General features: G+C 41.7%; 1 long non-coding RNA gene across 1 annotated transcript; it reads right to left on the reverse strand.

The window, feature by feature from the left end:
- Nucleotides 1-2275: 2275 nt before the first annotated feature.
- Nucleotides 2276-10332, reverse strand: LOC132250356 (uncharacterized). The gene is made up of 3 exons (XR_009462031.1): nt 9747-10332; nt 7273-7437; nt 2276-4232 (listed from the first exon to the last, which is right to left on the reverse strand). It is a non-coding gene; the product is annotated as an uncharacterized LOC132250356 (long non-coding RNA).
- Between the last annotated feature and the right edge of the window lie 327 nt (nt 10333-10659).

A 10659-nucleotide genomic window follows, 5' to 3' on the forward strand; every position in this document is an offset into this window, starting at 1 on the left:
AGAAGATCAAGAATAGTAAAGGCTGAGACATGCTTTGAATTTCTACAAAATAGGGTGAAAAATGGTGAACTTTTCCTGTTGTTGCCACCTTTAAATTATTTTAGAAAAAGAAAGAAAGGACATGAATTTCTTGAAAAGGAAGTGTGTGATAGAGGTTTTAAGTGGAATGGATTTTGATTTTTATACAGCAATTAACATATAATCTCACAGGGAACCTGCTACGCTAGGTTAACTGAAATATCAACACTTTGTACTTGTACAACAATTCTTACTCAAAAATCTCAAAGTATTTTGTAAACCTTAAGGAACTAAATATTTTTTACATTCTTTTGTGATATAATAAAAATATTATCATCACTGTTCTATGGTGTGGGAAACTGAGATCTAAATACACCAACTGCCATAATTTTGAACCCATTACCAATAATGATTACTTATTTTCACTTCCATTTTCTGCATAGGGGGTATTAATTTGACAGATGCAATAATCTACTTGAGTTGGCTATTGACCATCATGCTATATTCAGGTGACAGCTGCTCAGCAGTAGGAGTATTAAGCAGTGACAGAAATAAGAAAGTCCTTACTTTCTATCCTTTTAACAAACAACTTCCTGTAGAGATGAACCACCCATGTCTGGTCTGCTGCCCTGGAGTCTTACAAAACTTGAGGAAAGAAAAGGGCAAAGATGCTTTTAAAGCATTTCTAATAGACTTCATATGTGGTATTTTAAATTCTCAAATAATCCTATTCCTAAACTGGGCCTAAAGGTATAAAGCTGGCATCCAGTATCTACTAGATTTGCAAAAGCATGTAATAATTGCTGACCTTCTAAGAACTTCTATCTTATTCCTACACCTGATGACAAGATAACTGGTTTACTTCTTCACTGCAGTACTTCACAGGTGAATGGGGCAATGTCCAGAAACTAGGCAGTTAAAGCTTCTTAATTCTAGGTCGGTCCTACACCAACCACGACCTTGAGAGCTGCCTGAAGATATTCCATTTTAAGTTAAAAATTAAATTAACAATTTGGTGGAAAGCATCTGCTTCCCCACTCACTGCAAAAAGTCTCTTTTTTAATCAGAAATTCTAATGCCCCAACCCTAATATTTTTAGCCAAATTTCAGCTGCAGATTTATGACAGGTTAAAGCAGGAGACAGGACTCCCAGAGAGTCAGGAACTCTGGAGTTCTAATGACCTTTCAAGCCCCTACTACCGTGTGATGACAACCCTTCTACCCCACTTCAGTTGCAATACTCACCATCAAACAGGGGCATTGTGAGTTATTTCTGGGCTAGGGACAGACATTACACATAAACTGATTTAAGTGATCAGAAACTGGTTTAAACCTGTAACAGAACATAAGTTCAGTGCACATAAACCAGTTTGAAAAAACTGGCTGAATGTAGTATCAGACTTAACTGATTTGGGTCAAACCGGTTTTTGCGATGTCTGTCCCAGACCCTTTCCTGGTTTAAATTAAACCAGACTTCCCCAGCATCCCGGCATGCTCTCTGGGCTGGGCTCTGGTTTTCCCCTGCTCTCTCCCACCCCCACCACCACTCCCTGTAAAGCAGGGATTCCCCCCCTCCTCTCTGCCTTACACAGATACCTCTCAGCATTAGTTAACATACCATACACTGGCTCTGTCCGTGCTGTGGGAGACCAGACAAAGGCAGACAGGACTGTGTCCGCTTAGGATTTTTTGGAGCTAATCAACAGGTAGCTGGTAACGATGATAAACACTGAGTAAGAAACTGCCTGCTGGGTTGCTCAGGGGGCAGGGGGGAACCCCTCCCTAATCAGAACCTCATGCCAGAGCCTGGCCAAGCCCCCCAGCTCAGCACTGTGAAACGGAAGGGTGGGCAGCTCTAGTGCCCCCTGGCTTCTAGCTTGAGCCACGCCTGCATGCGCCTGCATTTCTGGGATGTCTGTACAGTTACAAACTGGTTTAGCCTAGCCAGATTAGACTAACCTACAAAGATTGAATCAATTCAGGCTCAGGCTTTTTGAACGTCTGCCCCTAGCCCTGATGTTCATGTTTGGGACATGAACCTGCTTTCAGTGAAATCCACTGGAATAGAAACAAGATCAGGTCCATGTATAGTACTATTTCGTATACCTCTAGTTCAGAGCAGCACTATTGTCTGAGCCCTTGCAAAGAGATGAAAAGAAAGGAAGATGTTTGTCTATGGACTAAATTGTCTCCATAGCATAAAAGGCTGTATCCACTTGATCTTTCAAGTAACGTGCCCTCAGATATGGCCCCCTATAATTTAAATGACTCCAGAGGAAAAATTTGAAACTTCTTTGATACGATTCAGGACCATATCATTTGTAAACCCTTCAAAAACATTTCACAGAAGTCTCATATTCAAATAGAAGGTTATACAATAGAAAATAATTACAAGGAATCAGTTGTGGTTTCTCCAAGTTGGTTGAAACATAACCTATCATGTAACTGTTTGAAAGGAGGAAGTTCACTAAGAGTAGCACAGTAGATTGTATCAGTGTAAACTACTTGAGTGAGTTTATTTTGATTTCTCAGTACTACATTTTCTCACATACAACACACATCTTTTCCTCCAAAATCAGCCCCTCTAAATTGGAGCGCATGTATTAAGCAGGGAGGTTGATTTTCTACCCAGGGAAGAAGCATCCTGTTTTGATTCCTGCTCCACAGTCCAGCAGCTCTTGTATTAGTATTCAGGCAAGCTGAAGGAGTTTATATACTCCCCAGCTGCATGGAACAGGGACAGCTAATCAGGCAGGGACCCTAATCAGGCAGCCTAGTCTGGGTTAATTACCTAGGCAGCCACACCTGCCTTGAGTCTCTGGCTGAAAAGCACTGACTCAGCTAATAAATTAGCTAGGCTCCCTACTGGCTGCTGAGAGCACCATCTACCCATTTAGCCTTGGCCGTGGCAGCTAACTTTCAACATTTCTGCCCCCAGCCTGCTTTGGAAATCCTCCTGGTTCCTGATTCCAGTTTGGCTCTATTCAAGAACTTTGACCTATGGTTGTATCCCTTGTACTTGGTAACTGGGCATCTAATTTTAGCCCTTGGCCTGTGTTTTGGATTGTGCCCCTGGATTTCCTTCTGGACCAGGTAATTTGGCTCTCAGACCCTGGCTCAGCTAAACATTTATGAAGCTAAGGGAAGACCCCTGGTCCCTGCTCTCCCTCAATGGCCTAACCATTAAGCCAGACTACCTATGACCCAATTCCTTACACTTAATGGCTCATTATTCTTCACTCCAAAGTTGTTAATAATTGTCTGCTCTTTTTAATGGTCTTGATGTTCCACTAACCAAACTCAATTTTTGGGGCAATTTAGCTGTCAGCTAGCTTCTCCTGGTCCCTCCCTCTCTATTTCACAGCCTTTGAGATTAACTCATTTCAAAACCACAGACCCTCCCATAGAGACCAGTCTGCTGTAGTTATGCAGGAAAGGAGTGAATCAGCTGAAGGTTAGGCCCTGTCCCTGCTCTATGCAGCCATAACTGGAAAAATTGTTTTTCTTCATTCGGCCTTTCAAAAACATATTGTATATTCTACTCCTGGGGTGTGCTGTATGTGAGGAAATATGGTACTTTACTTTAACCTTTGTATAGCATTAGCAAGTCACTGATTGAGTGTTAAGTTTTGCCCCCAGATGCACACAGCCATAGACAACTCCCACTGGCTCCTAGTATTGTCTTAGAGTCAATAGAAACTGCTGGCATACGATAGCTTTCAGGATTTGGCCATTAGCCAGTAAACAATAGTGAAAGGCAACAAACAACTGTACACACAAAAGGACCCAATCCAATCCTGCAGCAACTTATAAAGCACATTATCATGCAAATATCACAACATGCTTTGTATTTTAAAAAAAAAAAAAAAAGGAGGGGGGGGAACCCAGCTGTGAAATATAGCTCTGTTCATGACTGAATCATTTAAAAACCTGAAAGCTAGACAATAAAATTAGGAACAACACAACTGGTTTGGGTAAAGGAAAAGACAATCAGAATCAAGCTTGTTTTGAAGTTTAGAAATTGCAAGTCTTGTTATTGGAAATCCAGGGAGCATGTTTCTATAGGAAGCCTACTCCATTTGGCCAGCAAAAACTCTTTGGATCATTTGGATAATGTTTACATAAGCATTTGAATTCCTGGGTGTTCATCCAATCTCAATTGCTGAACAATGAGAAGTTCACCTCTGGCTAAATAGGACATCTGCCTTATATACCTGTCAACCAAATAGAAAGATGATTGGTGCTCAGAGCATCATGTAAAGGAATTTTCCCCCAGAACCATTAAACAACTGTATCAACATATGCATGACTGGTGCTGGAGGGCGGGTAAAAGAAGAGCAGAGATGTGTCACATACAAAGCTCCCCTTAAATCTAGCATATAGCCTATGCCTGATATTGTATCTTATCCAGGTGGGATTTTCAAAAGTATTTAAGAAATTTAGATAGCACAAATCCTGTTTTCTTGATACTGAGGCGCTTTTGAAATTCCTGGCCTTAATGCCTCTCTTTTGTGACGCTTCCCTTTGCTCTGGAATTTTTAAAGCACTTTAAGGGAGTTAGGTCCATTAAATTTCAATAGAGGTTTGGCACCTAGCTCCCTTAGGCTCTTTTGATAATCACACATACTCCTCAGATTTCCCAAGGCAATAATCACAAAAATGTGGAACAAAAAATCTATATACAGTAGTGAGTCAAATGCATTCAAATAGGTTTTATGTATGGAAAAAACAAACTACTGACAGTCTAACATAACTGAGACACAGAGAGGCTGCAGATTTTCAGTGGATGCCTGAGCCCTTATTTGGAAAATGATATAACTGTTCTAGTTTTCAGATATGCCAACCAAGCAGGATTTCTTCTGACATCAAAGAAAACTGTTTGCTACTTAGCCCTTTCAAAAACTTGGCCAGTTCTTTAAGTGCCTAATACAGACTTCAGCCAAGATATTCAAACCTAGTTAGATACCTAACTCGCACTGAGAATTTCATATCCTAAGTTTGACCCCCCCCCAGGGCCCCTGCCAGCCAGGGCTTCACTGCCTTGGCTCAATGTGCTCTGGTCCTAGATGCATGCATAACATTGTGCCTGGGAGTAATAAACTACAGCATGAACTGTGCCAGATTCTATTCAGGCACACTAATTGCACGTGTAGATGCCTTCTGTTATCCCTTAGCACAACAGTGCCTTAATCACATTTAGATGCTAGTGTAACATAATTAAAAAGTGATAGTGTCAGAAAAAAAGAAAAATCTGAAGTATACATAACAACCTAGTAGCTAAAAAAATACAGGATATTGTGTAAAGAAGAGGATTAAGTAGATCATTTTAGTTTTATAACTTATATTTAAGTATGGCAAGAAGAGAGAAGAACAAAGCAAAAGTGCTTCTTTTTACTGAATCAACATAGCAATAAAAAACAAACAAATCTCACATAGACCCAGCTCTCACTGCCACAGTTGGACAATCTTTGTTTAACTTCTGATTGGGCAAGTAGGAAAGTTTTGTTCTAAAGTTTAAAATGATTTCTGCAAAAATAACCTTCTCACGAAAAACATCTGCTTTTGGCAGAAAAAACTCTGACTTCTTGAAAAAAAAAAAGCAGAATAAAAAAAAAAGATTTTTTTATCATAAACTTGTTTTTCAGTTGATTTTTTTCAGCTTTTCCTATTAAAAACTGCTTTTTTTTTCCTGACAAACTCTACTTCTTTATTCTGCCCATATTTTTTGGGCAGTTTGAATTTGCTAGAAGAATGCGGATGGGATAGAGAGCACTTTGCAACCTGTGGTCATGACCCAAAAGTAGGCCACAAGAATATATGAAAGGGTTGTGAACAAATTTAAAACTGGATCAACAAACTTTAAAAATGGATCCTCCTTTTAAAGAGAAAAACGTGGGAAACTGTGGCTTTTCCCTTGTAGGCTGGCAGAGTTCGAGTTGGCAAGGGGCTGCTTGGGGATCCCCCTGCCCCACACATTGGGGGGGCTGGGGCCTGCAGGCAGGGGCTAGCAGGTCAGGAGTGAGGGGCACTGGGTTGGGACTAGCCATCCATGTTTACAAATGGGTCCTGGTACAAAATGGGTTGAGAATCACTAGGATAGAGTACCTATTTCTCCCCCTCATCTCCCATCCATATTGCTTGGTCATCCATCCTGACTATGAATGACTTCAGTTCTAATACATACACAGTGGCCCAACTCCATCTTTAACATTAATAGGGACCTATTTAAATTGTGATGAGACTAAACAATTTTTGTGGGCTGGTTGTGGCAAAAAAAGCAAATTGCACAGGTATTTCCCAGATGTGCTCCACCAGCCCCACCCCTCAGCACTGACTGGTGGAGAGGCCCCAGTGGGGGAGGAGGGACAAAGGGGGGCACCACCTTGTCTATTGGCTGCCCTTTATGCAGCCCCACCCCTCAGCGCTTATTGGCAGAGAGGACCCAGTGAGGGGAGGGATGAGGGGACAGTCACCATCTTTTCTGCTCCCCTTTGTGAAGCCCTACCAGCTGGTGCCTTCCTTCTCCCCCCTCCTACCCTCCACCCTGGGGGTGGGCTGCAAAGCCAGGTCATGGCATAAAGGACCACTGGATCTCACTAAGGAGGCAGCATTTTATTTTATTTTTTAAAATTGATTTCACAGACAATCCTGGATTTTGTGGTTCCCCAATATCTGTGAAGTCATGAATTGAGTAGACCCCCAAACCTTAGCTGAAATCAATTGAGTTACACCTGGGATGAGTTCAACCCAATAATCCCAAGTTTCTCCTCCAGATGTCAGCACAGGACTAGCTAACATCTTCCCCTCCCCCTCCAGTACCCATTCATAAAGTGGAGACTGATTTGCAGCCCTCCTTTTTATGCGATTGTGCAGAAGAGGCATCTTTGCTCATCTCTCTACTAGATTTGTTTTTCTAATTTCTTTTTACTTGAAGGTTTACCAGCTGCTTTATTACCAAACTGAGCTTTCCTTGCAGCCTCTCTCTCCTTTTTTCCCTTTTTGTTCCTAGAGACAATCACTGTCTCTGGTCCCAGCTGCCACTGCTGATTTTTCATTACAGTTTAATTTAAAACTGGGATTGGAATGGAAATGTCTTTTTGCCATTTGGGGTTTGGGAGGCCTGTGGTTTTATTGCCAAAGGCACAAATGTTAGTTACTACTGTTTTTCCAGAGTACAAGTGTAAGGGGCTTGCAGAGGGGGGTCAAAGGGTTGGGGAGGTTTGTGGGGAGCAGGAGAAAAAAAAATAAATCCACCTCACATAGAGAAGACAGTCCAATTCTCTGCTTCGTTTATATATTTATGCTGGTGCATGACTTGCTGGACAGCGTGGCTATAATATATCCTATGGTGTCAGGTCTGTACAGGTCGCTCATCAGAAAAATGTAAAAATATACGAAAGCTTTTGTACCTTGCTTCCTCTGAAAAAAGAAAAAAAAAAAAACCCACTAGCTTTCATTTAATACCCACAAGCTCTCTTGGTATACCTCACAAATGGAACTTTAATGGGAGCCAACAATGCTTCTGAACCCAGCATGGTAATAGGTTTGTGTTTCTTCCCTGAAGTACTATTACAAAAAACATCATACAGAGAGAACACACTGTAATCAGCCTTCTTGTCTCCTTTCACATCTACCTTAGTGTATAAGAGGCTTAAGAATAGCCCACCAGACACTCCTTGGAGTACAATCATAAACCCCTATGGAAGGCTACTCCTGAACATATAATGAAGAACCCCTACAGAAGTCGAACAAGCATTCCCCAAGATGTTCCTTGCCTCTGAACACTTTACAACAGGGATTTTTTTCCTCCCTTAAACAGTCTATGAGGAGACGATGAAGGAAGCAGAAGAATCAGTGTACATGCCTCTGAATTCAACATTAAAATAAACCAGAAGGAAATTCAGTCCTGTTCCTGATCCTCCCCTACCCTCCACCTCAGTCATCTCCAAGAGATGGACAGAGGGTGGACAGTTATGTTCTTTCATTTAAATATTTAGCAGGAGTACAGGAAGCTACTGTTCCCAATGTAGCAGATCAGACAGGAGGCCTAATCTCTTATCTGTAACGCTAAAAACAATTATTGTCTCCCCTCCCAGCAAGAGCCTTATCTTTTCCTGGCTACATCATTTCATATGTCAGATGAAATTCTCCATTATCTCCATGGATCGTGCTGACTCTTCACACGTCCTACATTTCAACCTCCTCCTCAACTGGCCTCAGGCTGCTCCGGAACTTGAGCTTGTCTGGTACTGATACAGAGATTCATTGTCAGCATGCCAACACCACGGTGCATGGAGCTTTGCTTTAACTGGAACTGCTTTTTTGCATTTCTCAAGTATCTTTCATACGTGTCTTTGCTGTTAAATACACTCTCATTTCACACACTTACCACCGCTGACATCAGTGGAATGCACACCCAATTAAGGACACACAAAGTACTGAATACTTTCCTTAGAACACTGACCTTCTCCAATTTCCATTATGTTCAACGGGAGTTAAATGCTTTCAGGGTGGAACTTTTAAAATTTTTCCTATAACTTATGCAATGTGGAGTGTGGGTTATGCTAAAGGGAGAAGAAGATGAGATCCACCAATCACTCTATTTAGACACCTATGCCATGCTTGTCATCATCATGTATGGCTGGGGAGCAGGCAGGGGCAGAGTTGCACAGAAGCTTGATGGGGAGGAGAAAGAATTGGAATTTGATGGAGCACAACCTGGTAAAAACTCCTGGACAATCAAGACAGCATCAGCAGAAAAGCAAAGTTATTTTAGCTGTAGGTAAGCTAGAAAGGAAAGTTCCAAAAGCAGAGTAGTGTTCATGGTAAGACACCAACAAAATAAGGCAAAAAAATAGTAAGAGAAAATTGAAGGATAAGATGGCTAGTCCTTGAACCATTAGTCTGGCAATGTAAATGAAAATTAAAAGGATTTGCGAAGCACATAAAAGCAGGATGAAGAGGGGTCAAAGTTTAACAGCTGCTGTAGGCTTTCCTTTAGGATAACTAGAGGTCCAAGTTTACTGGCGGTGATGATTTAGGGTATCTGTCTACATACAACTTACAAAGTCTGTTTGAGAGCATGAACTATTTAAATTGCTGTCAGTCTACAAGCTGCATTTTGGATATGGAACTTGTGATCTTCACTTTTGTCCTTATCTATGTGCCAGATCAAAATTTCCAGGAGTAGCTAATAATGGTGGGTGGGTGGGAGGGAAGTAACTTTTCCTTTATTTACCTAGAAACACTCTTGCACAAAGAGTTGGCTACTATCCAAGTTTAAAAAAAAAAAAAAAAAGAAGTCTATTCAGGTTGGCTGGTAACTAAGAGATTATCCACTGGGGAACTCAGAACACCTGGCAAAGCTGGCTAAGACTAGCTGATAGAGACAATGGGAAGCTCTCTCACCAACTGATCTAGAGGGAGGGAGAATAGACCATACAGATTTCATATTCCAGATAAGATACCATGTGTAACCATACTAAAATGCATTATGAGTGCATAGCCTAAATGCAGCCAGGGGTTCCTGATCAGCTTGGGGGGGCAGGTCATGCAATTTTTACTACTCTGATGCTGTCCCTGAGCCTTTTCAGGCTCAAGGAAACCTCAAAGCATACAGGCCACAGCTTATCTGATGAGCATTCAGCAGGGGGGAACTCCAGCAGGGCTGCAACACTACCACAGTGCATTTTAGGAGAGACATTCACATTATATAATAGGACACCTACCTCATCTGCCTTTGTACATATTCACTCCCTCAATTTTCTTTTGAACATCACATCCATTTTCCTCATTCTATTTAGTCACTGTCAGACAATCTTCTAGATCTCTGAAGTGACTTGGCCTCCTGGCCAACACATAGGAGGTCCATCCCATCTGAAGCATAAGCCATGCTCAAACAAACACAGGACAAATCCACCACTGTAAGTTTGCCAACACAGCTCTTTCATTTCAAGGATCTGACTTCTATCACCACCACTGTCCTGGGCTCAGCTTTTCAGCTCTCTCATTCACCTCTTGTTCACAGGCTTTAACAGATGGCAGCATAAACTGGTTCTCTGTACTCCCCTTCAGACCAGTGGTTGCTACACCCCATTACAGAATCCATCAGAAGTAGATCCCACGCCCTACTTCTTGTAATGGGTTGCCAACACTGCTAGCCCTAAAAAGCAAGGCTATCTTCCTTCTGCAGCATCAACCAGCTTTGTTTTATCTCAGTGCCTCCTCCTGTTCTCTTAGCTCTTCTCCCTCTCTCTCTGGCTTACCTTATTGACCGACAAGCTGCTCTAATCACCTGAATTTCCTACACCTGGAGAAGCCAGCAAAGTCTGGCACAGGGGCAGCTACTTTGTAACCCTCTGAAATGGTTAGCTCTCCTTGTGACATGTTGAAAACAGTATTTGGCACCTGTTTCAATGCAATCAATTAGATAATTTGTCTGAGTCAGTCTTTCTCCCACAAATCCCCTTTTAAAGTTTTTCCTTCCCACCTTTCTCTGTCTCTTGCCTCTAGTCCCCATCCTTTGTATTGTCCTTCTCTGCTGTAATAACTATACTTTGCATTTCGGTACCACCTTCCACCCACAGATCACAAAGCATTAATGAACTAAATTTCCCAGCATATCTCTAAGACAGGGGAAGC

The sequence above is a fragment of the Alligator mississippiensis genome, chromosome 4 (genome assembly GCF_030867095.1).
Source record: "Alligator mississippiensis isolate rAllMis1 chromosome 4, rAllMis1, whole genome shotgun sequence".
In the NCBI taxonomy this organism is placed as follows: Eukaryota; Metazoa; Chordata; order Crocodylia; family Alligatoridae; genus Alligator; species Alligator mississippiensis.